The 26,027-nt window shown below is 45.7% G+C and overlaps 1 protein-coding gene, 1 long non-coding RNA gene and 1 pseudogene across 3 annotated transcripts in view; 2 read left to right on the top strand and 1 right to left on the bottom strand.

Annotated features, from left to right (window-relative positions):
• The window catches only part of LOC103783493 (protein shisa-5), a 139,221-nt gene that overhangs the window by 92,007 nt on the left and 21,187 nt on the right, over window positions 1-26,027 (top strand). The window contains exon 1 of one of the 2 annotated variants that reach the window (XM_063604770.1): window positions 1,130-1,266. The exons of the other annotated variant lie outside the window; for it this stretch is intronic. The gene's annotated coding sequence lies outside the window, so the exon portion shown is untranslated. Of the gene's footprint in view, window positions 1-1,129; window positions 1,267-26,027 lie in introns of those variants that run through there. 2 annotated transcript variants of the gene reach the window in all.
• The window catches only part of LOC103783499 (MHC class I polypeptide-related sequence B-like), a 150,299-nt pseudogene continuing 125,362 nt past the window's right edge, over window positions 1,091-26,027 (top strand).
• Window positions 12,786-19,328, bottom strand: LOC134730491 (uncharacterized). Its single transcript, XR_010112261.1, has 2 exons — window positions 19,110-19,328; window positions 12,786-18,728 (listed from the first exon to the last, which is right to left on the bottom strand). It is a non-coding gene; the product is annotated as an uncharacterized LOC134730491 (long non-coding RNA).

The raw sequence follows: 26,027 nt of genomic DNA, 5'->3' as shown, positions 1-26,027 counted from the left end.
TCAAGCAGTACAACTCAATGAGCTGTACATTTCAAATAGATACACTGATTTATGCAAAGTATGTCCCAATAATGGTTTAGAAATATTATTCTATTTGAGATTTGTACTTTGATTTTGTAAAACAAAACAAAACCCTTGTTCTTGCACCCACGAGATGCACCCTGGCACATCTGGAGGTAGAAGCTCATGTTCTCTGCAGCTTGACCTCGCAGGCTCTGAAATAAGAATAATAAGCCGTATATTTACAGATTCATACACAGAGAAAAAAAAGCTTTGGTAAAAATGTTCATAAATAACAAAACTAGATAAAGGGCAAAAATAAAATTAGAAATAATAAAACTACATCTTTCAGATATTATTCTCACCTTCACCTTTTCTCTCCCCTTTTCTCCCTCTCCCTTCCTTTCCTCGAAATGTCCCCCCATCCTTCCCTCCTTTCTCCATTCTCTGCATTTGATCCCCATGTATTCCAGCCTCGAGGCAAACACACGTCACCGCGTCCGCCTGGGGCAGGTCAGGGAAGGGACGCGAGGCAGCCTGGTCTCCGCATTCTGTGAGGGGCAGCGCCCTGGGACTCGCTGATCTTGTGTCATTTCAGTGACCTTCGCTCTAGTCTTTGACGGGGCCACACTCGGGGTGTAAATTAGGATCCTCACTGAAGGCGCGGGACCCTGAGAGGCTTTTTCCTGGTCCCTTAGTTGTGAGTTTTCCTGCGGGCGGCGGAGCCCGTTTCCACCAGAACCGCCCAGAGGCAGGCGCTGCCTTCCAGGGGTGACGGAGCAGCTGGAAGCGTTTTCGGATCCTGGAATCAGTGGGCGGCCGGTGGGAGGGGCTGAGGCGCCTTTCCCTACTCACCCGGCTCCGAATCCACCGCGGTGCTGTTTCAAGCGAGTCAGATTCCAGATCGCGCTCCAGCCCGGACTCGGAATTCCTGCCCCGCGGGTCTGCATTTTCACAGCGGCAGGTGTGAGTGCCCCGCAGCTGGAGACCAGAAGCCTGAAGGCAGCTCAGCCCTCCCCAGCCCACAGCGCCGTTATTCTGTTTCTATATCAGTAAACACTTGTCATTTTCCGTAGACCAGGGCGGGATGATGGGTGATCCCAGTCCTCGCAGTGAACTCCGGGCCGCAGTCCTGAGAACGCGCTCGGGCGCCCAGTGCAGCCGCGTCCTGAGTTACACACGCGACCGCGCTGGGCCTTTTCTCTTTCTTTTCCGGACCCAGCAGTGGCGCCTGCAGTCTGCGAGGAGAAAATCACCTTTGTGCTGGTAAGTCCAGGAATCTAAGGCGAGTGCTGAGGGAGAAAACGTAGTTGATGGCTCAGAGCAGAAGGGGCTGGAGGTAGGGTAGAGGGGGAGGGCTTTGGACAGAAAAGACCTGGGAGATTTGGTTGGGGAGGGGCAGCCAGGCCTAGACCCTAGGGAGCGACTCATCCAAAGTCCAAGATCATCACTGCCTCCCCTACCCCAGAAAGGGAGGGATTGGCTTCATGTCTTGTCGCGATCACCTCTAAATGCGTTGGAACAAACTTTGCATATTATTATTATTAGTATCATCGTCATTGAAGTATTAAAAGTCTTCTTGGGGGTGAGCTGAATGAGATCCTTTGCTGGAACTGGCACAGGGAGAAAAAGTCCTCGAGAGAGTGTAGACACTGTGGAGGGAAGAGCTTGGGACCAGTGTCAGGAGAGCTGGGTCCATCTTCCTCTCTGCCCCTCACTACCCTTGTGACCTTTAGCAGTGTAAATAATCCCTCTAAGGTGGGGACAAGACCCCAGTCCCTGTTGTGCTCAATAAATGATAATGCTCGAAATAAATAATCAGTGAATGTGGATGGGAAAACTAAGTAATTGTTAAAACTCTGTGGTGTATGACATTTTCATCTACAGAAAAGTGTAGGCTAGTGGTCCTGGGGAATGGTTAGTAATCACAGGTAGAGTTCCATTGGAAAAAAAAATGCTCGTAAAGCTGACGAAGATGGAAGGGACACAGTTCGTGATCATGGATGGTTCATTGTCTAATGGGGGTTGGTACCAGATGGTAAATGACAGCTGGACGTGGTGGCACTCGCTTGTAGTCCCAACTACTCAGGAGGCTGAGGTGGCAGGATTGTTCTAGCCCTCGGCTAGAGCGGGAGCGGCTTGGCGTTTCTGGGGGGTCCGAATGGGTCGCAGCGAGCGCGATGTGGTCGCGGCGGGGCTCAGGTGCGATGTGCAGCGAGGTGCGGGAGCTGGACGCTGCCGGTTGCCGCCACTCCTCAGCCCTGCTTTTCAGTCTCTTTTCAGTCCTCCTCGGGATCGCGCATCACCGCACCCCCACTGCACTTTCTGGTCTCTTCTTGCACTTGCTCTCCTCACCTCTCCTCCGCCTCCTCTCACTTTTCGGACAAACCAGCCCTTCTGAAGTCCCTGGGTTCCTGGGCTGTTCCTGTGAATGGCATTCGAGGGCCCTTCCAGCTCTGCCGCTGAGGCAGCCACATCCCCCGATGCTCAGAGCGGCTCTCGGGTCCCTGAAGCCCTGTCCTCTCCCTGGAGTCCGCGTGTTCTCAGCTCCAGGGCGGGCCGCAGTCCCTGGAGTTGGGGTCCTCCTTTTTTCGGGACCAGGAGCTGGTGCTTCTTATTGCTGTGGGGACTATGGGGCTCCTGACTCTCAAGCTGGGGGGTTGGAGTCTGCCGGCTCCAGGCAGAGGATTCTTCCTGCGACTGCTCCCATCCCCAGCTCATTCTCCCTTCGCCTCCCGTTCCCAGGGTTCTTTCCTCTCTGTCAACCCTCCCAGCTACTGTGGACTCCAATGATCTAAGGACACCAAGTTCCCTCCTACTTCCTCAGCTTCCTTTCTCATGGCCCCCTGGGTCCTGTTGCCCTCCCTGCTCCCTGCTCCCTGCTACCCCTTTCTATCTGCAGTTCTCTGATCCATTTGTAGGGTGTCCTCTGCCCTCATCCCCTGCTCCCACCACCGCAGGTCCCTCCTGCCTCCCTTATGGGCCTTTCCTACAAGCAGCCTTCACCCAGTGCTGCCCCTATGCCTCTCCATTCCCAGCTGTCCCTGACCCTAACTTTCTGGTGCTGCCTTTTGTTGGGGGAGTCTTCCCTCCATCCCACTCCCCTCCAGGCCACTTAAAGGGAGCCCTGGTGCTAATGAAAGTTGGGCCTTAGGCAGGGTGCAGGGCAACGCAGATGCCCCCTCCCCTCCAGTGCAGATGCCTGCTCTGGGCCCTGTCTCAGGTGACCCGTTCCCCACTCCTTCATCCTCAGCCTCACCCTCTTGAGGACCCCACCCTGAAACCCTCAGGTGCTGGACCATCCCTCCCTGGTCCCTCTGCCCCTCTCTGCCTTGGGACCTTGTGCTGTTCCCACCTCTTGACCAGCTGCCTTGGGCCCTCACCAAGTTCTCACCTTCCCCAAACCCCACCCTCCCCCAGACAACCCCTCCCTTCCTGTTCTCACTTTACCCCAAGTTCTCCCAGGGTCACCCCCCCTTCCTTCTCATGCCACCCTTTAGTCCTTGCCCTGCCCATCTCCTCACCCCCACCCAGACCCAACACAGGCTCTAGTCCAATGGCTCCTTGACCCTCATCCTCTTTTGGTTCCTTGACCCCGGTGGGCTGTCAGTTCCTAGACTTCATATCCAAAATCTTCACTTACCACATAGTGGGCTGTGGTCATCCCCTCCTCTGGGCCTTCTCTCAGCACCACCTTCCTCCTGTGAGGGTTTTCTAACCTGAACCCTCTTTTGGAGTGTGACTGCTCCGCCTCCAGCACCACTCCTCTCTGAAGGCCCTTCCTCAGGCGTGAATCTCACCTCTGCTTTGGTTTTTTTCTCTCTGACCAGGACCCCAGCCTCTTTCTAATTCTGTATTATTGTTTGGTACACTGTGACAATTTCTTTTTTGTTGTTTAATTGTCATAAAATATACATATAAAGTTCACTATTTTCACCATTTAAAAGTGTACAGTTCAGTGGCATTAAGTACATTCACATTTTTGTGCATCCTGAAACTCTGTGCCTACTAAACAGTAGCTCCCCATTCCTCCTTCCCCCTGGCCCCTGGAACCACTGGTTCTACTTTCTGTCTCTATGAATTTGGCTATTGGGAATTATGCTGCTATGAACATGAGTGTTCAAATATATTTTTAATGTTCCTGCTTTCATTTCTTTTGGGTAAATACCCAGATGTAGAATTTCTGGATTACATAGTAATTAATTTTTTAGTTTTTGGAGGAAGCAACACACTGATTTCCATAGCAGGTGCCCCACTTTGTCTTTCCCAATGTACTACACAAACGTTCCAGTTTTTCTACCTCTTTGCCAAACTTGCTTTCTCTCTCTCTCTCTCTCTCTCTCTCTCTGTGCGTGTGTGTGTGTGTGTGTTTGATTATAGCCATCCTTATTGGTGTGAAGTAGTAGCCCATTGCAGTTTTGATTTGCATTTCCCTAATAACTACTGATGTTGAGCATCTTTTCATGTGTCTATTGGCCATTTGTATGTCTTCTTCAGAGAATTGGCTATTCAAATTCTTTGCCTACATAGTTTTTTTGAGTCTTATGTTTGTGTTACAGGAATTCTTTATGTATTCTGGATATTAATCTTTTATTAGATAAATGATTTGCAAATATTTTCTTCCATTCTAATGGTTGCTTTTTCACTCTGCAGATTGTGTTTTTTAATGCTCAATTTTTTTTATTTTGATGAGTCCAAGTTATCAATTTTTTCTTTGTTGTCTGTGCTTTGGTGTTATATCCATAAAAGTGTTGTCAAAACCTATGTCATGAAGATTATTCCCAATGTTTCATTCTAAGAATTTTTCAGTTTTAGTTCCTGAGTGTAGGTCTTTGATTTATTTAGAGTTAACTTGTATATGTGGTGTAAGTCAGGAGTCCAACTTCATTTCTTTTTGCATGTGAATGTCGTTTTCCTGGCACTGTTTCTTGAAAAGATGCACTGATCCTCCCTTACTCCCATCTTGTACATGATGAGCCTTCCTCAAAAGCAGCGGCCCGCGACTCCATCTCACCCTCACCTGTGTAGCACAGCCATGCTGGTCATGGGTCCCTCTGAGCCTGGGTCCCTTCCCATTTCCACCCTCCCCTCTGGCAAGACCTTCCTTCCACCACTGCCTTCGTGCTCCTCCCTCACCACTGCAGGGCAGCCTCTCTCCTTGGCCTCCTCCCTATACCCTTAGGTGGCCTGTGGCCACCCTGCCTTGGCACCTGGCCTACATGTTTGCCATCTCCATTCCCCCTTCTTCTGTTCCTCAGTCTGCTCCTCCATCCTCCTGCCCTCCCAGTTTTCCTTGTATCTGAAATCCTCATTCTTGTCCCTTTGCATATGTACATTTCCTGCCTCCTCAGAAAGGTTGAGACAGCAGACCTGTGTGTTAAACATCAATGTGAAGTTACTCCCAGGAAGAAGTTTCATCTGTGGTTTCTTGTTCCCCAGGGCCCCACAGTCTTCATTACAACCTCACGGTGCTGTCCCGGGATGGATCTGTGCAGTCAGGGTTTCTTGCTGAGGGACATCTGGATGGTCAGCCCTTCCTGCTCTTCAACAGGCAGAAAGGCAGGGCTGGGTCCCGGGGACAATGGGCAGAAGCAGTTCTGGGAGCTGAGACCTGGGACACAGAGACTGAGGACTTGACAGAGAATGGGCAGGACCTCAGAAGGGCCCTGGCATATATCAAGGGACAGAAGGGAGGTGAGAGTTGGCAGCAGGCAAGAGTGATGGGAGGCCTTTTCCAGGAGAGCTGGGGGCAGAGAGCAGGGACCTGTCTGTCCCCACTGGATCTGGCTGGGGGTAGGGGTGAGGAATGGGGGTCAGCAGAGCTCGGCGAGGAGGTAACCTGGCACTCAGCCCACACAGAAAGGCATGGAGGAGGGCCAGGGAGGGGTCCCCTCTGGTCTGAGTTCCTCACTTGGAACTGCTGGGTGGGGGTAGCCTTGCATTCCCTCCAGGAGATTAGGGGTTGTGAGATCAGGAAGCCAGCAGCACCAGGGGCTCTAGGCATTCCTACTCTTATGGGTAGCTCTTCCTCTCTCTCAACCTGGAGACTCAGGAATGGACAGTATCCCTGTCCTCCAGAACTCAGACCTTTGCTATGAACATCACAAATTTCTAGAAGGAAGATGCTATGCCGGCCGAGACACACTCTCACCCTATATGGGTAGATTGCAGGCAGAAACTACAGCAGTATCTGGAATCCTGTGTGGGTGTCAGGAGAGCAGGTACTGGGCCTGGGTGGGGGCTTTCCTCTCCCCTATTCCACTAGAGTCACCCCTACCCCCACCTCTGTCCAGGGAAACCCTCCTTGTGCTATGGATGCATGTGTTTTCTGTTGGTGTGTTATATCCTGATTTTTCTCTCCTGTCAGAGCCACTGGAAAAAGACAGTGGGTCAGGGATTGAAGGGTCCAGTGTCACAATCTGGGGAAGCAGTGGGCCCTCTGACAGAAGCCTGAACCTGGGTGGGTGTCAGGCAGGAGAGGAAGCCCCCAGGGCCAAGGCTGCCCCATCTGCTTCCCAGCCTGCCCATCCCAAAGAGTTCCCTCTGGCCCCATGTACCAGGAGCCCACCCCTGACATTCCCCTCCTCAGCATCAATGCAGGGATCCCAGAGCATAAAGACACAGTCTCGAGGCCCATCCTTCTGCCAGCCTTGAGGAATTGGTCCCCAGGGTGAGGACAGACTTGCAGAAGGTCTGGGGTCCGTGAGGACTTCTGCCAGAGTCGGAGCAGTGGAGCGGACCAGCCCTGTTCCCTGCATCTCCATTAGAGGGGAGCAGGGTTTGGCCATGTGCCTCATTGTCTCTGCCCTTTCTTCTCCAGTTCCCCGCTCCTCTACCATGAGTGTGGCCTGCAGTGAGGCCCTGGAGGGCAACATCACCCTGATATGCTGGGCTCTGGCTTGTATCTCCAGAATATCTCTCTGACCTGGTGACAGGATGGGGCGTCTTTGAGCCAGGATGCCCGGCAGTCTTGGGGTGTTCTGTCCAATGGGATGGGACCTACCAGACAGAGGTGGCCTGCAGGATTCCCCAAGGAGAGGAGCAGAGGGTCATCTGCTCCATGGGATACAGCAGGAATCACAGCACTCACCCTGTGTCCTCTAGTGAACCTGGGACCACCCTTGAGGGTTCCAACATAAGGAGGATCAGGCCAGGGTGGGGGCAGCAGGAACGGCTGTGGCTGTGGGTGCCCAGTGTGTAACAGGCCCTTTTTTTCAGGGATGGCCCTGGTGCTTCAGAGTTGATGACCAGCCATTCCATATGTTGCCGCTGTTGCTGTTTTCATCATCATCAGTATTATTAGTAGTATTATTATTCTCTGTGTCCTTTGATGCAAGAAGAAGACAACATCAGGTGCAGAGGGTCCAGGTGAGAAAAGGGGACAGTTGCTAGAGATGGGAGGGTCCCTGTCTGGGCTGTAGGGTCCCCTCATACCTTCTGTGCAGATAGGCTTGTAGGTGACAAGGCTTCTGGAACAGGCGATGAAAGTTGGGGTATTTGGGAGGGGAATGAGAGCCACGTTGCCATCTAGATCCCTGTGAGAAAGAAACTCACCCATTCAAACCCAAAGAATAGACTCAGAGACCCAGAGAACAGCGAAAGAGAGACTTTTAATGACAGTCTTGCAAGATCAGGTGTCTGGAGTGCAGGTACATCTGGGACAGTTTCAACAAACTATTTCTTCCCTAGTGTGCAAGTCCCTCCCCCAATTCCTCATTAGCTGAGTACTACGGGGTTATAGTCTTCCTGGGCATCGCCTATTGGTAGTTGTATTAAGACTTCAAGTATGTTCTTTAGGGTCTTTTTGCTGCATTTTTTGCTGCATTTTGTTGCAGCCACCCATAATGCATGGCGACTGTCTCAAGACTCTGAGCATTTGACTTATGGCCCTAGTGGCTGTACTTAGGTGATGGCAAGCTAGCCCAAACTAAATTCTTTGGTGAGGTGGGGAGGGGGGTCATTGAGGGGCCCCCGACCAATAGGCTCCTGGACACTGGGTCAAAGGGAAAGCAGGAAGGAGGGGATTGTGGCTTAGTATATTTTGCTTCTTTATCTCTTTGTTTCCATGTGGCCTGCTTAAACATATTCTAAGGCACTTATGAAAATGAACCTTCACATGTAGGTTATTTTTTACACTTACCTCCTCTTTTTCTTTTTACCCTTTTTGGTCTTATTTTCACTTAGATATCTTTGTTTATTAACTGTTCTGGAAGTTTTTTACTTTCTTCATCATAGGAGGAGAAGTTTAGTTTGGCTTTTAATAATAGTAAGTCATTCTGTTGGGACATTAGGGGCATTTGTTTACTAATAGCTGCTTTAATTAACCTTTGTGTTAAACCCTTCACACAAGAGATGATACAACATCCTATGGCTGTTAAGACCCCAGCCATAATCACGAGAGATGTAAGAATTGAAGGTACCATTCCTTTCCGTTTTTCAAGCCAACCTTCTAACCAGTTAGTAAAAAGGTCATTTACTCCTGTGTTTTCTGCCAGGTTTATCGAACCTCACCTTCTGTCTAGAGAGACAACAGGAGTGATTTATATTCCCTATAGAGAATGAGGGGATTGCTTTAGGATCTGATCTCTGCAAAGTGGGAAAGAGCAATGAGAGACTTTTACAAGTCTTATTTCCCCATGCAACCTTGTCTTGGTATACAGCCAACACGCAACACATTCCTTTGGGATTAGTATCCCATCCAAGGGGAAATGGAGCCACCTGTGCCTGAGGTTGACCAGCAGCACATGCATAACAGTTACTTTTATCGAGGGCTTGTGCTGAAAATTTCACCCATTTAACACAGGCATTTATGTCTCTATATCCTGTTTTAATTTTTAAAGTCTGCCTTAAGTCAGTTACTTTAATTATTTTTACTCTCTTAGGTTTATTGTTTGGTGGGTTAAAGGAAGTTAATGGGACCAGGAGTTCTAGTAATTCTGGGTGGGCTTGGGGTAGAGTTGGTGACTAACCTAAAAGCTAACTGTCCCACGGGATTCCTTTCTGAGATATTTATTTTTAATTTATACCTTCAAGGTTTCTGGTTTAGAGTAGCTGGGTTGTTTATAGTAATTAATATAGGATTGCACTTTAAATTTTTACAGTTAGGTGGCGTGTGGTTCTTATACAATACTTAGGTTTCCTTTCACCCCTTGTGTTAGGATTAATTCTAACCATATCAGCCCCCAGTGATGGAGCCTGCTTATGGCTTACTTTTAGGTTTTCCTTAGAATTAGCTTAAAGGGTTTCTTAGGTGATCTATACACTTCCAATTTACCTTCTGTTTTTTTTTTTTTAACCAGTTTCTTGACCCGAGTGTAATGTGTCCACCCCTGATCAGCTGTTTGTACAGCTGCCTCACTTGATAGGGACCTTCCCAGCTTGGGTGGAGCTTGTCATCTTTCCAAGTCTTAATTAGCACTGAGTTGCCAGGCTGGAAGTGGTGAACTGTGAACTCAAGGGGTGGGGTTTGTGTTACAAGTTCTTTTAACCTTAAGTTGTTTCCTGGGAGTTCACACAATTCCCACACACTTGTTTAGCCAGGGCATACATTTCTATACACCCATAATTCTTTAGTATTTCATCACACATGTCCTGGGGACCCCAATGACTTCCCTTATGCAATATAGACATTAGATTTTTTTTTTCTTTTTTTAGACAGAATCTCGCTCTGTTACCCAGGCTGGAGTGCAGTGGCACGATCTCGGCTCACTGCAAGCTCCACCTCTTGGGTTCATGCCATTCTCCTGCCTCAGCCTCCCGAGTAGCTGGAACTACAGGCACCCACCACCACGCCCCGGCTACTTTTTTGTATTTTTAGTAGAGACGGGGTTTCACTGTGTTAGCCAGGATGGTTTTGATCTCCTGACCTTGTGATCCACCCGCCTCCGCCTCCCAAAGTGCTGGGATTACAGGCATGAGCCACCGCACCCGGCCAACATTAGATTTTTTATTATGGGTTTGTTTATTATTTCTCTCCCATCAGGGAGCACTCACCTTCCATTCTTAGTTTAAGTGGCTCCTATCTTGCCTAGCTTTTCCTCCTCTTTTGAAAATTGGGGTTTTAATATCACCTTAGAGATATCTGGGCTAAACAGTTTAAATTTTTCCTCCAGGGAGACTTGCTTAGCAGACTTAGCCACAAGCCTGTTCCCTACAGCTTCTATAGTGTTTCTTTTCTGATGGCCATTTACATGAACTATGGCTGTCTCTGCTGGAAACAGGAGGCTTTCTAAAACTTGTTCCCCATGTACCAATTATTTTTCCCTGCTATTTTCTAGGCCCTGCTCTGTCCAGATTTTTTCGAAGGTGTGTACTACTTTATAGGCATATTTGGAATTAGTATATATAGTGTCTTCTTGATCTTCTAGGAGCTTTAGGGTCTGGTTAAAAGCATATAATTTACAGATTTGGGCTGACCAGTTATTGAGTAATTTAACTTTTTCACATAAGGATTGTTTGTTTTTGTTCATGACAGCACAGCCATCATGTCTTTTACCATTTATTACTCAGGATGACTCATTCATAAACAACCTCATCCCATTATGTAGTAGAGTTCCTTTAAGGTTTGGTACTAACTTTAGTTTGATACTCTGTGATATCTAAACAGTTATACTCTGACGCCTTCTTTTTCTCCTCTCCTTTTCATAAGAAACTGGCTGGTGTTAGTTTAGGCACCTCCCCAGGGCCCATTGAGCCCAGGAGGAACTTGGGGAGGCAAGGGACTGACCAGCTGGCATCCCAGAGTGCCCTTGGCCGGGCCCTGCTGGGTTTGGCTTTGGGCCAAGAACTGCTGGTTTGAAGATCTGCCAGCCTGTGGAGCCTTCCCTGATGGGTACTCTCATTAGCAAAGGCATTTCTGGCTCCGCCCTCCCTTCCTGTTTTTTTTTTTTTTTTTTTTTTTTTTGTGCTTCAAAGGCACCGTTCCTCTCCCTGGCAGGCCTAGAGGTGCACTGTTTGTGTTTCATGCAACCCCCACTGGTGACCCAGCAACTGTAAAGGGTCTCCAGTTTGTCCAGCCCTGGGAGGGGACTTAGTGGCTTTTCCTCCTCCTGGGCTGCAAGGATCCTCCCCTGGCCCAGCCCGACTCTGGGAAACAGAACTTTTACACATTCCACCTTAAAGCATTTTGGCAGACTTTTCCCCAGCACGAGCTCTCTCTACTTCAGGGATTGCAAACTGGCATCCTCTTTTGCCTGTATTGGGTTTTTAAGTTATTTGAACTGATTATCAGCATTTTAAAATTATATTTTACATAAAAAGTCAGAATTTTGTCCTCTGACAAAGCAGACAATCTGGCAACACAGTGCCAGCTCTGTAAGAACAGCTGAGCAGCCGCCACGGTTCCCACCCAGCCCTGCAGCCCTCCTTTTTATTATTTGCTGGCCCTGTAGTCATTTGAGTTTACAACCCTAGTTCTGATTTTCCTTATGTAGCGCCCCCAGCCCTTCTGCTGCCTTACTGACAGCTAACTGCCCCTGGTGGCCTTCCAGCCTCTCACTAAAACAACAACAAAACCTTAATGTTATCTTATTCATTTACTCTTCCGTAACTTGAATCCTTTTGACCACCTCCTGATAAACAGCCATCTAGTTTTTGCTGTAGGCAACCCGTTACACCTCAAGCAGCCTGATCCTAAACTCTCCTCCACATCCCTTTCTCACTTGCATCCATCCCCCAGTTCCCGGGCTTTGTCGTTCCTCAGTGGCCACGCACTGCATGCACCCTTCCCCTGCACCTCCTTGTTGCTTAAGTCCCCAGAAACTTCCCCCAGCCCTGCCAACCTCTCAGCATTCTCTCACTTCGTCTTGTACTCTTTTTTCCTTTTACATTATTTGTCTCCCCAGTTTTACCTTCTGTGTTTCTCTTTGATCTCTGTCTCTTTTAGTCTCTCTCGCTAATTTTCCTCTTCTATTCTCTCTCTGTCATCCCCTGTTTCCTTTCTGCCTCACACTCAGCTTCTTCCTCTTTCTCTCTCTGGGCATGAGCCGAGCCGTGCTGTGCCCTGGCTCCCCTTGTCTGTCTGCAAAAACAGGCAGCTCTGCGGAAATGACTCAGCAGTAACCTTTATCAACAGCTTTTAGAAGCCAGCTGCCACACACAGCTGTGCCGCTGGCTCTCTCTTCCTTCAGGTATAGCTGCTTAACTCTCTCTCTTTCTCTCTCACACACACACAAACTTTCTGAGCTTCCCTCAGTATTTCCTTAATTGGTTTTTTATTCCATCCGTTAATCTTTTGCAGTTTCTTAGTAATATTACATCAGCTTTTAGTTACAAAATTAACCTTTAAAAGGCCTTGCCCTACTGGGTCCTCTGGATTTAATCCTGAATATTTTTTCACTTGATCCCTGAGCCTCTGCAGAAATGCAGAGGGAGTCTCCTCTTCTTGTTGTTGGATCTTGAATGCTTTGGGGACATTTTGTGTCCTATGAGTGGACTGCATAATCCCTCTAATTATTAGCTCCCTAAGGTCTTGCATTTGGACCCGATCCCTGGGGTCATTATTATCCCATCCAGGATCTGCATTTGGGAATTTCTGCTTAGCTGGCAGGACTCCTTACCCAGGAGGATGCTGCTGTCTCTCCCAAATGATTATGGCTGCCCTTCTAATTATTCCCGTCTTTTTCCCAGTAAACAGAATATTCATGATTGAATTATCTCAGCCCAAGTATAAAAATTAGGTTCTAAAAATTGATCTAGCTGTTCTGCTAAACTGAGGGGATCTTCCGAGAGTGGCCTCATTTCCTTTTTAAAATTCCTAACCTCAGTACTTGTTAAAGGCACACTTACAAATCCAATTTATTATTATTATCATTATTATACTTTAAACTCTGGGATACACGTGCAGAACATGCAGGTTTGTTACATAGGTATACATGTGCCATGGTGGTTTGCTGCACCCATCAACCCATCATCTACATTAGGTATTTCTCCTAATGCTATCCCTCCCCTAGCCCCCTACCCTCAGACAGGCCCCAGTGTGTGATGTTCCCCTCCCTGTGTCCATGTGTTCTCATTGTTCAACTCCCATTTGAGTGAGAACATGCAGCGTTTGGTTTTCTGTTCTTGTGGGTCTTTTTCTGAGAGACCCAGAGAACACGTAGCTGATGGTTTCCTGAGAATGATGGTTTCCAGCTTCATCCATGTCCCTGCAAAGGAGATGAACTCATCCTTTTTATGGTTGCATAGTATTCCGTGGTGTATATGTGCCACATTTTCTTTATTCAGTCTATCATTGATGGGCATTTGGATTGGTTCCAAGTCTTTGCTATTGTGAACAGTGCCGCAATAAACATATGTGTGTATGTATTTTTATAGTAAAATGTTTATAATCCTTTGGGTACATATCCAGTAGTGGGATTGCTGGGTCAAATGGTATTTCTGGTTCTAGATCCTTGAGGAATTGCCACATTATCTTCCACGATGGTTGAACTAATTTACACTCCCACCAACAGTGTAAAAGCGTTCCTATTTCTCCACATCCTCTCCAGCATCTGTTGTTTCCTGACTTTTTAATGATTGCCATTCTAATTGGTGTGAGATGGTATCTCATTGTGGTTTTGATTTGCATTTCTCTAATGATAAGTGACTATGGGCCTTTTTTCATATGTTTGTTGACTACATAAATGTCTTCTTTTGAGAAGTGTCTTTTCATATCCGTCGCCCACTTTTTGATGGAGTTGTTTGTTTTTTCATGTAAATTAAGTTCTTTGTAGATTCTGGATATTAGCCCTTTGTCAGATGGACAGATTGCAAAAATTTTCTCCCATTCCGTAGGTGGCCTGTTCACTCTGATGATAGTTTCTTTTGCTGTGCAGAAGCTCTTTAGTTTAATTAGATCCCATTAGTCAATTCTGGCTTTTGTTGCCATTGCTTTTTGTGTTTTAGTCATGAAGTATTTGCCCATGCCTATGTCCTGAATGGTAATGCCTAGGTTTTCTTCTAGGGTTTTTACAGTTTTAGGTCTTATGTTTAAGTCTTTAATCCATCTTGAGTTGATTTTTGTATAAGGTGTAAGGAGGGGGTCCAGTTTCAGTTTTCGGCATATGGCTAGCCAGTTTTCCCAACACCATTTATTAAATAGGGAATCCTTTCCCCATTGCTTGTTTTTATCAGGTTTGTCCTTCCTTACATTGTTCTAATTCTTTCCTCAAGTTTGGATAAGGATTTAAGGGAGCATTGGGTTTAGCTCCTTCATGACCTCCCAAATCCTTTTCCTCCGACCTTCCTTTTGCCCCCTGATCTCCCTGTCCTCTACTTTGTGAGATGTATAGGGTGTAGGGCAAGCGTGTTAGGGGATCCCAGGGCTTTTCACTGGGTGAGGGCTCTTTACTATGCTCTTTTTATTTCTCTTTAAGGGGGAACACGGGGCTCAATTCACTAATCCAACAAACAGCATAACCCATCTCCTCTTGTGAAGATGGGGTTTTATCATTCACATACAGAATTAAAGTTTGGCATATACAGTCCTTATTTGAGCTAAACTTAGGCCAAAGGACTGAAGGCTGACAAATGGGCTTTTTAGGCCAGATAAAACAGCAATACATTATTATTTTTTGTTTTTCCTTATTTCAGGTTTTCTAGTTATTTTTGAGTCACTTTTGGCAATTTCTATCTTTGTATGAATCTGTCCATTTTATCTAAGTAGTCTAACTTATTGACTTCAGGTTTTTCAGAGTCTTCACTTATAATGCTTTTTAATTTCCAAAGGGTCACTAGTGATAATCTCTCTTTTGTTCACAATTTTGGTAATTTATCTCATTTCTTATCATCTCTGTTTTGACTGTTGGTCAAGAAAACAGACAGAGGCAGCAGATGGCTCTGTGATTCTCTAGTGGGAAGGCTTTGATCATACATGGCTGGCAAGCCAGACTGATGCCAGCAACCCCAAAGGAGCTGCCAACGGATCTTGACAGGAAAGTCACTGACTCTGGATTGGCTATGCTCAACCAGGGGAAGAGGTCAATGCTTCAAGGGCTATGAAATAACCAGAAAAAAAGAGATTGCACCAATGTGGACTGCTGAGTCCCATTTCTTTACGCAAGAAAACACACTTTACAGCCTCAAATGGCTAACAATGCACAGGGAGATGTCCTCCTCAGAAGAAAACTTTGATAGAAAATTGAAATGGTCAGTTGAAGCATTGTTTGTCTAAAAACTGGCAATATAGTTGTTGGGCAATATAAACATGAAGGACTGGCTTTTACATCTTCATGAATGTGCTCACTGTCCACATGCACCCATGTGGACAAGGGGCTGCAAGAGTGACTCCTCTAGATAGCTTCCTCTCTTTTACCTGATGGATCAGGACGATGCTGTTATGACTATACATACAATTCTTCTGAAGGGGAGAGGATGCTGGAATAATGACTATGCTTCACCTCAAATTTCTTTTTTCATATGTGATGCAGTGGTACCAGGAATAGGGATGAAAATCAAAGTGCCAGAAACAGGAATTATCTTTAAGCCAAAAACCATAACTATATTTTTACATCTTTATATAAGAATTCCCAAGCAAGTCAAAGATGGTGCTATGCCTTCATTTCATCTGGCAAAGTCAGGATTAACAGTAAATAGAGCTATATAGCCTGGTGGTCAGATGGCCCCCACTAGTTCCTTACCTACATAACCTACCCTCTATGACCAAGAGTAGACCGAGGGAAGGCATGCTACAATATTATTGCTGCCTGCAGTCTAGGCCAACACAGCAGACAAACCTGATGTCACCTCTAAAACTGGAAAAGACTGATATAAAGGGACAGAAGGAGGAATAGTGGCTGAGGGTAAGTGACTAAATCAAAGGGTTATATAATGAGGAAAATTGAATATTAGCTTAACTCCTCAAAAGTGCTGTGAGCAAGAGAAGATATTGTCTCTTAGGTCAATTATACTGGGTGCCTAAAAGAGTGAAGCCATATGTCCTTGAGACCATTCTTGTTTTTGGAGCCTGGTAAGGTTGAGTGGTGTCTGCAAACCTGAGTGACTTCATTCTGGGAGACATATTCATACGAGAGGATGGTAAACTGTTCTAATTTTGAATGACTGAATGAGACTCTGATAATACGCCAATACCTCTTTACTTTTATAATCCTTTTCCTATAAAAGATATGTGGTCAAAGAAAAGCGGGTAATCTGAGGTATAACAAAAACATTTAGTCTTTGTCCCTGGTTTCTCCTAAAAACCTTAGAATCTCTTGAGTGATAAGAGTTAGAATATTAATGAGAGGACTCATGGCTGAGCGGACCCTGGATATCTTGAGAATGGGGGCTGGCTGCCAGAGACACATACCTGTGATGAGAGCGCTGTCTTATACCATTTTGTGTTGCTATAAAGAAATGTCAGAGACTGACTAATTTATATAAACAAGGTTCATGTGGCTTGGGATTCTGATGTCTGGAAATGTTTGAGCATTTGGTGAGGGCCTCAGGCTGCTCCCACCCATGGCAGAAGGCAAAGGGGAGCTGGTATGTGCAGAGATCACACGGTAAGAGAGGAACAGAGAGCTTAGGAAGTTGCCAGGCTCTTTTTAACAACTGGCTCTCTTGGAAACTAAAAGAGTAACAATTCATTCACTTCCGAGAGAGGACAGGATCTCTTTATTCATAAAAGATTGGCCCCCATGACCCAAACAGCACCTATTAGGCCCCACATCCAACACTGGGGGTCAGATTTTAACATGAGGTATCAGGGGGTAAATATTTATATCATTGCATTCTGTCCCTAGCCAGCCAGAGCTCATGTTTTTCTCCCATTGCAAAATATGATAATTTCCCAATTGTCCCAAATGTGCTAGGTTGTTCCAGTATCAACTCAAAATTCCAAAGTCTCATCTGAGACTCAAGGTAAGTCCCTATAGCTGTGAGCCTGTAGAGTTTTAAAAAGGTTATTTACTTCTAAAATATTAATACAAGAGTGGAAGAGACATTTCTTATACATTTCCATTCTAAAAGGAATAAGTGGGCCAAAAGAAATGAATGCAGTGTCCTCACAAAGCTGAAACTCATCATGGAAGATGTTAAAATTTAAAGCTCTAAAATAATCTCCTTTGACCCTATATCTTGAATCCTGAGCACACTGGTTCAAGTGGTGGGCTCACAATGCCATTTGCAGCCCCACATCCTTGGCTTTGCTGAACATAACCCATATAGCTGCTCTCATGGGTGAAAATTGAATACCTATGGATTTTCCAAGCTGACCTTGCACATTGCCAGTGGCCCTACCATTTAGTAGTCCTGGCAGGGGTCCTGCTCCTGCAGCTCCACTAGGAATTGTCCTGGATGTTAAATTTCCCCTTTAAATATCAGTTCCAGTTTCAGATCATTTTTTTGCTCACACATATGTGCATAGACTATTACAACAGGAAGCCAAATCTTGAATGCTATGCTGCTTAGAAATTTCTTCTATCAGATACCCTTAATCATCACCCTCATGTTCAAAGTTCCACAGATCCCTAAGGAGGGGGCAGAATGCCTCCAAGTTCTTTGCCAATGCATAACAAAAGTGACCTTTTCTCTAGGTCCCAGTAAGTTCCTCATCTCCATCTGAGACCTCATCAGCCTGGGCTCTATTGTCTATATCACTATCAGCATTTTGGTCACAACAATTTAACAAGCCTCTAGGAAGTTCCAAGTTTTCCCCCATTTTCTTGTCTTCTAAACTCTCCAAACTCTTCCCACCTCTACCTGTTACCCAGTTCCAAAGACATTTTCACATTTTCAGCTACGTTTATTGCAGTACCCAACTTCTGGTACCGATTCTCTGAATTATTCATTCTCAACTGTTACACAGAAATACCTGAGACTGGATAATTTATAAAGACAGAAGGTTTAAATTGGCTCATGGTTCTGCAGGCTATATGAAAGTATGATTCCAGCATCTGCTCAACTTATGAGAGGGCCTCAGGAAACTTTCAATCATGCTGGAAGGTTAAGGGGAAGCAGGCATGACTTACAAGCCTGGAGTAGGAGGGAGAGAGAGCAGGGAGGTACCACACACTTTTAAACACCAGACGTTGTGAGAACTATCACAAGAACAGCACCAAAGAGATGGTCCTAAACTATTCATGAAGGATCCATCCTCATGAGCCAATCACCTCCCTGAGGTACCACCTCCAACCTTAGGGATTACAACTGAACATGAGATTTGGGTGGGGACACAGATCCAAACAATATCGGGGGTCATGGTGGACATGAGGGTGGGCTGGTCTCCCCCCTTCTCACATGATACCAGGGATGTAGACATATTCAGACTCCTTGGCAGAAAGAGAAGCCAGAGGCCCTTGAAGTCACAAAGGGGAGGTGTGAACAAATCTTGCATCTCAGTCCCTCACAAGGCAGTCTTAGAAAAAAAATAGTCATGAACAAGTTCAGATCAGTCATAGTAAGTGGTGACACTGAACAGCTCACCACACCCTGAAAAATTCCAAATCAAAGAATCTCCAGAGCCTAGTTGTGTCTCCTATGCCCCAACTCCTCCTTCCCTTCAGGCCCTCTAAGGTGTCATTTTACAAGCCTTAAGAGACACATCAGAGCCCTGGGTACTGTCCCTGTTTGGGGTGGAACAAAAACAAAATCTGGTCAGAGCCCACAGGTGATGCGACTAAAGGAGGAATTGTGAGGTGGTGAGCTCCCCCATGGGCTCCTGTCTACACTATCCCAAGGATCTCAGGGATCACTCTTCCCACCCCTATCACACTTACATGAAGCCTGAGCATAGCTGCCTCCTTTTCCATCTGTGGAAAGAAAATAAACTGTGAAAGGCCGGGGAGGAAGCAGGGTCATAAGATCCCAGAGGAGTTTCCAGAACTGTGACTGCAGACCCAGGTCAGGATCAGGAAACCCTAGGTAAGAGGATGTGTTGAAACTGGACTAATTGTCCTAGTGAGGTCTGTCCTCTGTGGGTACCTTCCCCTGACCTGTGACTGCTGGGAGTCAGGTTCCCATGACTCCAATGAAGGTGATAAATTTGTCCTTCATTTTCACAAGTTCTTTACAAAAGAGTAATTGTTGATAGAGATGGTGCCTCATGACTAGGCAGGATACAAGCCAACTCCCATCTGGGGCTGGGAATCCACCAATGGAAGAAGAAAACTCGGAGCTCACCCCTTTCCTACCTGGGCTCTTATTCTTCCACATCACAGCAGTGACCACAGCTCTGGTGAAAACAGCACCAAGAACAACCAGGACAGTAACGATGCCCATGATGGGGATGGTGGGCTGGGAAGACAGCTGTAAGAAAGGAGGGGAACGTGAGGGGCCCTGACCATCAGGCCTCAAACCCTGACCTTGCTGAAGGGCTCCAGAAGGGCTCCTAGTTCTCGTGAGAAGAGACATGACCCCTCATCCCCTTCCTTACCCATCTCAGGGTGAGGGGCTCTGGTAGCCCCTCGTGCTGCACATGGCATGTGTATCTCTGCTCCTCTCCAGAAGAAACCACCACAGCTGCCCACTTCTGGAAGGTTCTGTACCCTGCAGGTGTGGTCTCCACAAGCTCTGCATCCTACATTTGGTCCTCCCCATCCCACTACTGGGTCAGTGTGATCTCCACAGGGTAGAAGCCCAGGGCCCAGCACCTCAGGGTGGTCTCATGGTCAGAGATGGGGTGGTGGGTCATGGGAGTCTTTTGAGGTTCTGAGGGGAAGAGTCAGAAAATTCAGGCACTTTGCATTCCTCATGGGACATTCCACCTCATGGGACCATCCTGAAAATTGACGGGACACCTGAAGTGGGGAAGGGAGCAACTCAGACACCAGTGTAGACACAGGCACCTGGGGCAATCTTCTATTCCTTAGAAAGTTCTAGTGTCTGACGCCGGAACAGAGATTTCTGGTCCTGACCTGAGCGGAGGCCGAGGGACTCAAAAAAGCTGGAATCAGACCCACAAATACACACTGAGTGTGAAGCAGAGAACAAGGCCTGAGAGGAAAATTCCTGGTGCCCAAGGCTGCTGTGGGGACAAAGGGGACGGCGGATCAGTATTTCAGGGATTGTCTTCCCCTCCTTTCCCTCAGAGACTTCATCCTTTAATTGTCCCAGAGTGCAGGGCAGGCCCTCAGTCACTCTCCAGTATAGGATCTGAAAACCCGGGAGGACTCTTCCTCCTCACAAGAGGGAGAGGGATGTTTTAGCGTTGGTCCCATTTTCCTTCCCTTCTTTTGGAATGTGACTCAAGGAGATCTGCAGGAGATCAGGGAGACGCCCCGTGGCCACTGGTACCTGGGCACTGCAGCCTCTCCTTCCCATTCTTAAGGACTTTGCTGAGCCACTCCGCCCACCTTCCCTGCAGGTAGGTTTTGAGCAGCTCTGCCTGTTCCTCCGCCAGGGCATCTGAGCTGCCTTGTCCGCTGCAGTCAGAGAGCGCAGTTCCTGGTTTAGGATGAGGTAACTGGCGCCGCCATAGGGTATGTTCATACCCACTGAGGAGGCTGCAGTCCGAGTCCACGTCGCAGCTGTGTACCCATTGGAGGGTGTGAGACCCATTCCCAGCGACCGCGGTCAGCCCAGGCCGCTGAGCCCCGCCTCAGCCTCGACCAACCCCCGGGGATTTGGGCCTGAACTGAAAATGGAATCCGGTATAGGCGCCTGGGGCTTTTATTGGGTGGAGGATCTCCGCTGGTCCCGCAGCGGAGTAGCACAATCTTAGTAACAGTGGGTAGCGCAGTACAGTGGGTAGCACAATCTTGGTAACCTCTGAATGATCACGAATCTAATTTGTAAAAGAGGTGATTTTTGGCCCCATTATATATAAATGTGTCTAAACGCATTGCAGTTAGACTCACAAAGTTAAGTTTTACTTTCCCAGACTGCGTATCTGTGACTCTGGTCTGTTGTATTTTTAAATTATCTTTATCTTATAGCCCTGAGTTTGTGTGCGCGAGTCCAGGACATCTCAATACAAAGCACAATGTGTTACCGTATATTGCAACCAGGAGCCTGGACAGAATTTAATCACCTCAAATTTGCAAGTGCTCAGTGCAGCCAAAGTGCCCTTCACCAGTGCTCATGCACCGCCTTTATTTATTATTTATTTAGTTAGTTAGTTAGTTAGTTATTTTTAGACCGAGTATCACTCTATTGCCCTAGCTGGAGTGCTGTGGCACGCTCATGACTCACTGAAGCCTCGAACTCCTGGGCTCATGCGATCAATGATCCTCCTTCAGCCTCCAGGTATCTGGCACCACAGGCTTGTGCCACCACTCCTGGCTAATTTTTCTAAAAAAACATTTGTAGAGATGAGGTCTCCCTATGTTGCTCTGGCTAGTCTTGAACTCCTGAGCTCAAGTGATCCTCCTGCCTCAGCCTCCCAAAATGCTGGTGTTACAGGCATGAGCCACAATGGCCATCTCATGCACCTGCCTATATTTAGGAATTATTCACATCTAAGCTATGTGCATATTTTATTGGGACACTTGGTATTCTTTTCTAACCTGTTTATCATAAGGAGGCAATTAGTTATTAGCCCCACAGAATGTATTAAAGACCAAGGTGCAAATAACACTGTGCCAGGCTCTGAGGATAAATGGATTAAAAATCTATAAAACTGTGTGTTTAAGTCTGAGAATTCTATTGCTTTAGAATTCTTTGTCTCTGTTCCTTTACTTCACCTCCTGCTTCTCTAGCCCTTCTCTCTGTCCCTGTCACCCATCAGGCCCTCCTCTCCCCTTAGTCTCTACTACTCTGTCACTACTGAACTGTGGCCCTAGTTCTGTCCCCTCGCCTGCTGCCCATGACTATTCTCCCCACAATGGTCAGAAATCCTGCTAATGTGGTCAGATTGTGTCATTTCTTCACTTAAAACACTCCAATGACTCCATCTCACTCTCAAGAAGCCTCTAGAATGGAAGGCACATGAGCACAGGGGCTTTGGGTTGTTTTGATCAAAGTTGTGTCTGCAGCATATAAAAGCATATCTGGCACATAGTAGGCACTAAGTTAATTTTCTTGAATGAATGAAATATGATTGTGTTAAAAATTGTATCACACAAAAATCACAAAATGAAAAATGCAAAGCAAGTTAGGAAACATTTGGTTTTATGCAACTACTATGCATATCAGTTCATAAATTCATTCCGTTGGAGAAAATGTCATATGCTTAGCTGTTGAATCTGTTTATGAATTTTCTATTAGTACATAACCAATTACCACAAACTTAGTGGCTTAAAAGAGCACTCATTTATTTGTCTGCATTTCCTTCATCAGAAATCCAGGCCTAGTGTCAGAGATTCTTTGTTCAGGGTTTCGCAAAGCTGTATCCTCATCTTAAGATTGGGATTCTCCCCCAAGCTTATATAGAGCTCGTTGGCAGAATTCGGTTTCTGGTAATTGTAGGACTAAAGTCCCTGTTTCCTTCAGGCTATCAGAGTAGACAGTGAGGAGGGCTTCTAATTCCTATTGGCCACCAGTGTTCTTTCCCCATGATCCCTCCATTTTCAAAGCCCACAGTGGAGGAAGCCCCTCACACTGAATCCCTCTCACACTTTGAGTCTCTATTCTCAGGAAGAACCCAGTCCTTTTCAGAGCTTACCTGATTAGGACAGTCCAAGCAGGATAATCCCCATCTTAAAGCTAACTGACAGGGGACCTGGAATACATCTGCAAAATCCCTTCACAGCAGCACCTACATTAGTGTCAACAGAGTAACTGGGGTAATGTGAGTAACCAAGGGTGGTTATTGGGGTGTCATCATAGAATCACCCTAGCATAGCCTGGATCTTCCTTTTGTGTTTGAATAGAACACACAAATTGAAGGTAAAAAAAAATAGATCATTGTTAGTGATAATAAAATATATCTTATATAACCATGAAAATTCTTGTTAAATATTAAAAGCAAATGACATGTTTAATATCTTATAATCAATTTAGAGCAAATGAAAAATTCAATGATTCATCCTCTCTTGTGAAGGTGTATTAGTTATCTACTGATGCATAACAAGTCACTTAAAACTTAGCAGCTCAAATCAACAAATATTTATCATGTCCCACAGTTTCTAGTGGTCAGGAATCCAGGAAAGTTTTCTCAAAGTTCTTCTGGCTCAGGGCCACTCACAAAATTGCGGTCTAGTTGTCATCCAGGGCTTTATCATCTGAGGGCTCAAATGGGGCTGGGGATTCACAAGTCACAAGAATATCCCACGTGGCTGTTGGAAGAGGCTTCATCTTCTTATTGTCTGGCCCCAGGAGGCCTCACTTCCTAGTCACTTGGAGCTTTCCACAGGCCTGCTTATGACACAGCAGCTGGCTTCTCCCAAGGCTCATGATCCCAGAGAAAGAGAAAACCAGAACCAAAGTAGAAGCTGTAGTGAGTTTTTTTTGTTTGTTTGTTTGTTTGTTTGTTTTTTGAGACAGAGTCTCACCCTGTCACCCAGGCTGGAATGCAGTGGCTGGATCTTGGCTCACTGCAACCTCCAACTTCCAGGTTCAAGTGATTCTCCTGCCTCAGCCTCCTGAGCAACTGGGATTACAGGCATGCACCACCACACCTGGCTAATTTTTGTATTTTTAGTAGAGACGGGGTTTCACCATCTTGGCCAGGCTGGTCTCGAACTTCTGACTTCATGATCCGCCCTCTTGACCTCCCAAAGTGTTGGGATTACAGGCGTGAGTGACCGCTCCCAGACTTAGTGAGTCTTATGATCTACACCCAGAGTCACAAACTATTATCTCAGCATTACTCTATCAGTCTGCAAGCAAGTCATTAAGTTCAGGCCACACTCACAGGAAGGGAATGAAGCTGCACCTCTGCAAGGAGGAGTATCAATTTATATGCATGTTAAGTATGTACAGTATGCATGTTAAGTAACGTACAGAATGTAATCACCTCAAATCTGCAAGTGCTCAATGCAGCCAAAGTGCCCTTCACCAGGGCTCGTGCACTGCCTCCATTATTTATTTATTTATTTATTTATTTAGTTAGTTAGTTAGTTAGTTAGTTATTTTTAGACAAAGTATCACTCTGTTGCCCTGGCTGGAATGCAGTGGCATGCGCATGACTCACTGAAGCCTCAACCTCCTGGGCTCATGCCATCAATGCTCCTCCTTCAGCCTCCCAAATAGCTGGCACCACAATTAACATTATTGTTTCAGGATTTTGTAAATCAAATACTTCTTGTATCTGACTAATTTTCTTTAATACTTTAAAATTATCTTTTGTAAAGTAATGAATAAAACTTTGAGACAGAGAATGGAGATACAACAATATCTCAGATTTTTTTGCAAATGCCTTTAATATTAATGTTCTCTTTGATGAGTTGCAAGAAAGTTGAGAAAATACAGTAGCTAGATCAAAGAGTCCCAAGACTGGTGCCGTATAATAATGCCTTTACAATCATAACTATCTTTCTTTTTCCTCAGAAGCTACTAATTCTGTTTAAGAATGCCCAAAATGTCAATTTTATAACTCAAATTTCTACAAAAATATTTGCCTAATCAGGGTGCTTTGCAGTTAGAGAAAATGTGTCTCACATCTTTGTCTGTACAGCTAGCTTAGCATCATGACAACGATTTGGTTTGATGTGGTAGGCGGAAATGGTTAACTCCAATCTAGGAACAAGATTTTTCAATAACTGGGTATTCAGTGGGCATCCATTGATCAGTTTAACATCTTTCGCTGTGTTTTTTAATTAGATGTGGTAGAAGTGATTTGGACTCCAGTATGATTCTGAAAAATACAGTTATTTTGTGCTTCTAATGTTGCTGTAAAAGAAGCTCTTTCGTGTTTTCCATTCTTATTGCTATTTCATCACTAGTTATTCCTTTATGTGTTTTCATTTAATTTATTTTGCTCGACAGTGCTTTTTTTCTATTCTGTAAAAGTTTAATTCACTTGTATCTGTGGTAAAATTGAGCAACATATCAAATTCTCAAATTCTTTGCGAGATAAAATTGCCTTGCACATCAGATTGAACATTGTACACCAGAGAATGTAGAGAGTTGCCAATTAGCCAAGAATCAAATGACCTATTTCTAGCCAAGGCTATTTTTTCATGGCATCCTGGTACTCTCTGTCACATGGCTCCTTACAATTGGCTGTGGCTTTGTTTTAACTCATGTAGTTATCGCTAAGGATCCTTGCAATGAACTTTTGTGTTTTCTTTTCTCTTTCATTTCCAAATAATCAGGAATGGCACACAAGGTGCATTTTGAAAATTGCCACTATAAATATTTGTGGGCCAGGAGTGGTGGCTCATGCTTCTAATCCCAGCATTTTGGGAGGCCAGAGTGGGTGGATCACCTGAGATCAGGAGTTGGAGACCAACCCGGCCAACATGGTGAAGCACAGTCTGTACGAAAAATACAAAAATTAGCCGGGCATCATGGCAGGTGCCTGTAATCCTAGCTACTCAGAGGCTGAGGTAGGAGAATCGCTTGAGCATGGGAGGCAGAGGTTGCAGTGAGATGAGATCACACCACTGCACTCCCGCTTGGGCAACAAGAGTGAGACTCCATCTCAAAAATAAATGAATAAATAAATAAATAAATAAAGATTTATGATCAAGTAACTAATTACCTGGACATCCTCTCCTGGCATAAGAAACAGAACCTATGAAGCCACCCTAGACTGTTGCCCAATCCTATCCACCAAAAGGAACCTCTATCTTGAGTCTTGTATTTACTAGTCCTTCGCACTGTCTCTAAAGATTTTTACAATAAATATATATACCCAAATCACAGTCTGACCTGTTTTTTTAACTTCCCTGTACAGAGAACTCACACTATATGTATTCTCCTGTGATGCGCGTCATGTGTAGGAGAGTTATCTCTGATGTGGGAGGGTGCTGTTCAATCATTTTTACTGCTAAAATTTTACTTTTCGTGATTATATCACAATTTTGTTAATTCCCATTGATGCATATGTGATTGTTTCCAGTTTTTTTGCCATAAACATTGGTGTACACGTCTCTGGGACACATAGCCAAAGATATCCCCAGAGTGTATGATCAGGAGCAGGTGGTGGGATTATACAGTGTATGGACATTAATCATACAAGATAAGGCTAATTTGATTTCCCAAGTGCTTGTACCAAGAATGGGAAA

Source organism: Pan paniscus, chromosome 5 (assembly GCF_029289425.2).
Source record: "Pan paniscus chromosome 5, NHGRI_mPanPan1-v2.0_pri, whole genome shotgun sequence".
NCBI classification, from domain to species: domain Eukaryota; kingdom Metazoa; phylum Chordata; class Mammalia; order Primates; family Hominidae; genus Pan; species Pan paniscus.
The sequence above is the reverse complement of the archived record's forward strand: the minus strand, read 5'-3'. Positions and strand labels throughout refer to the sequence as shown.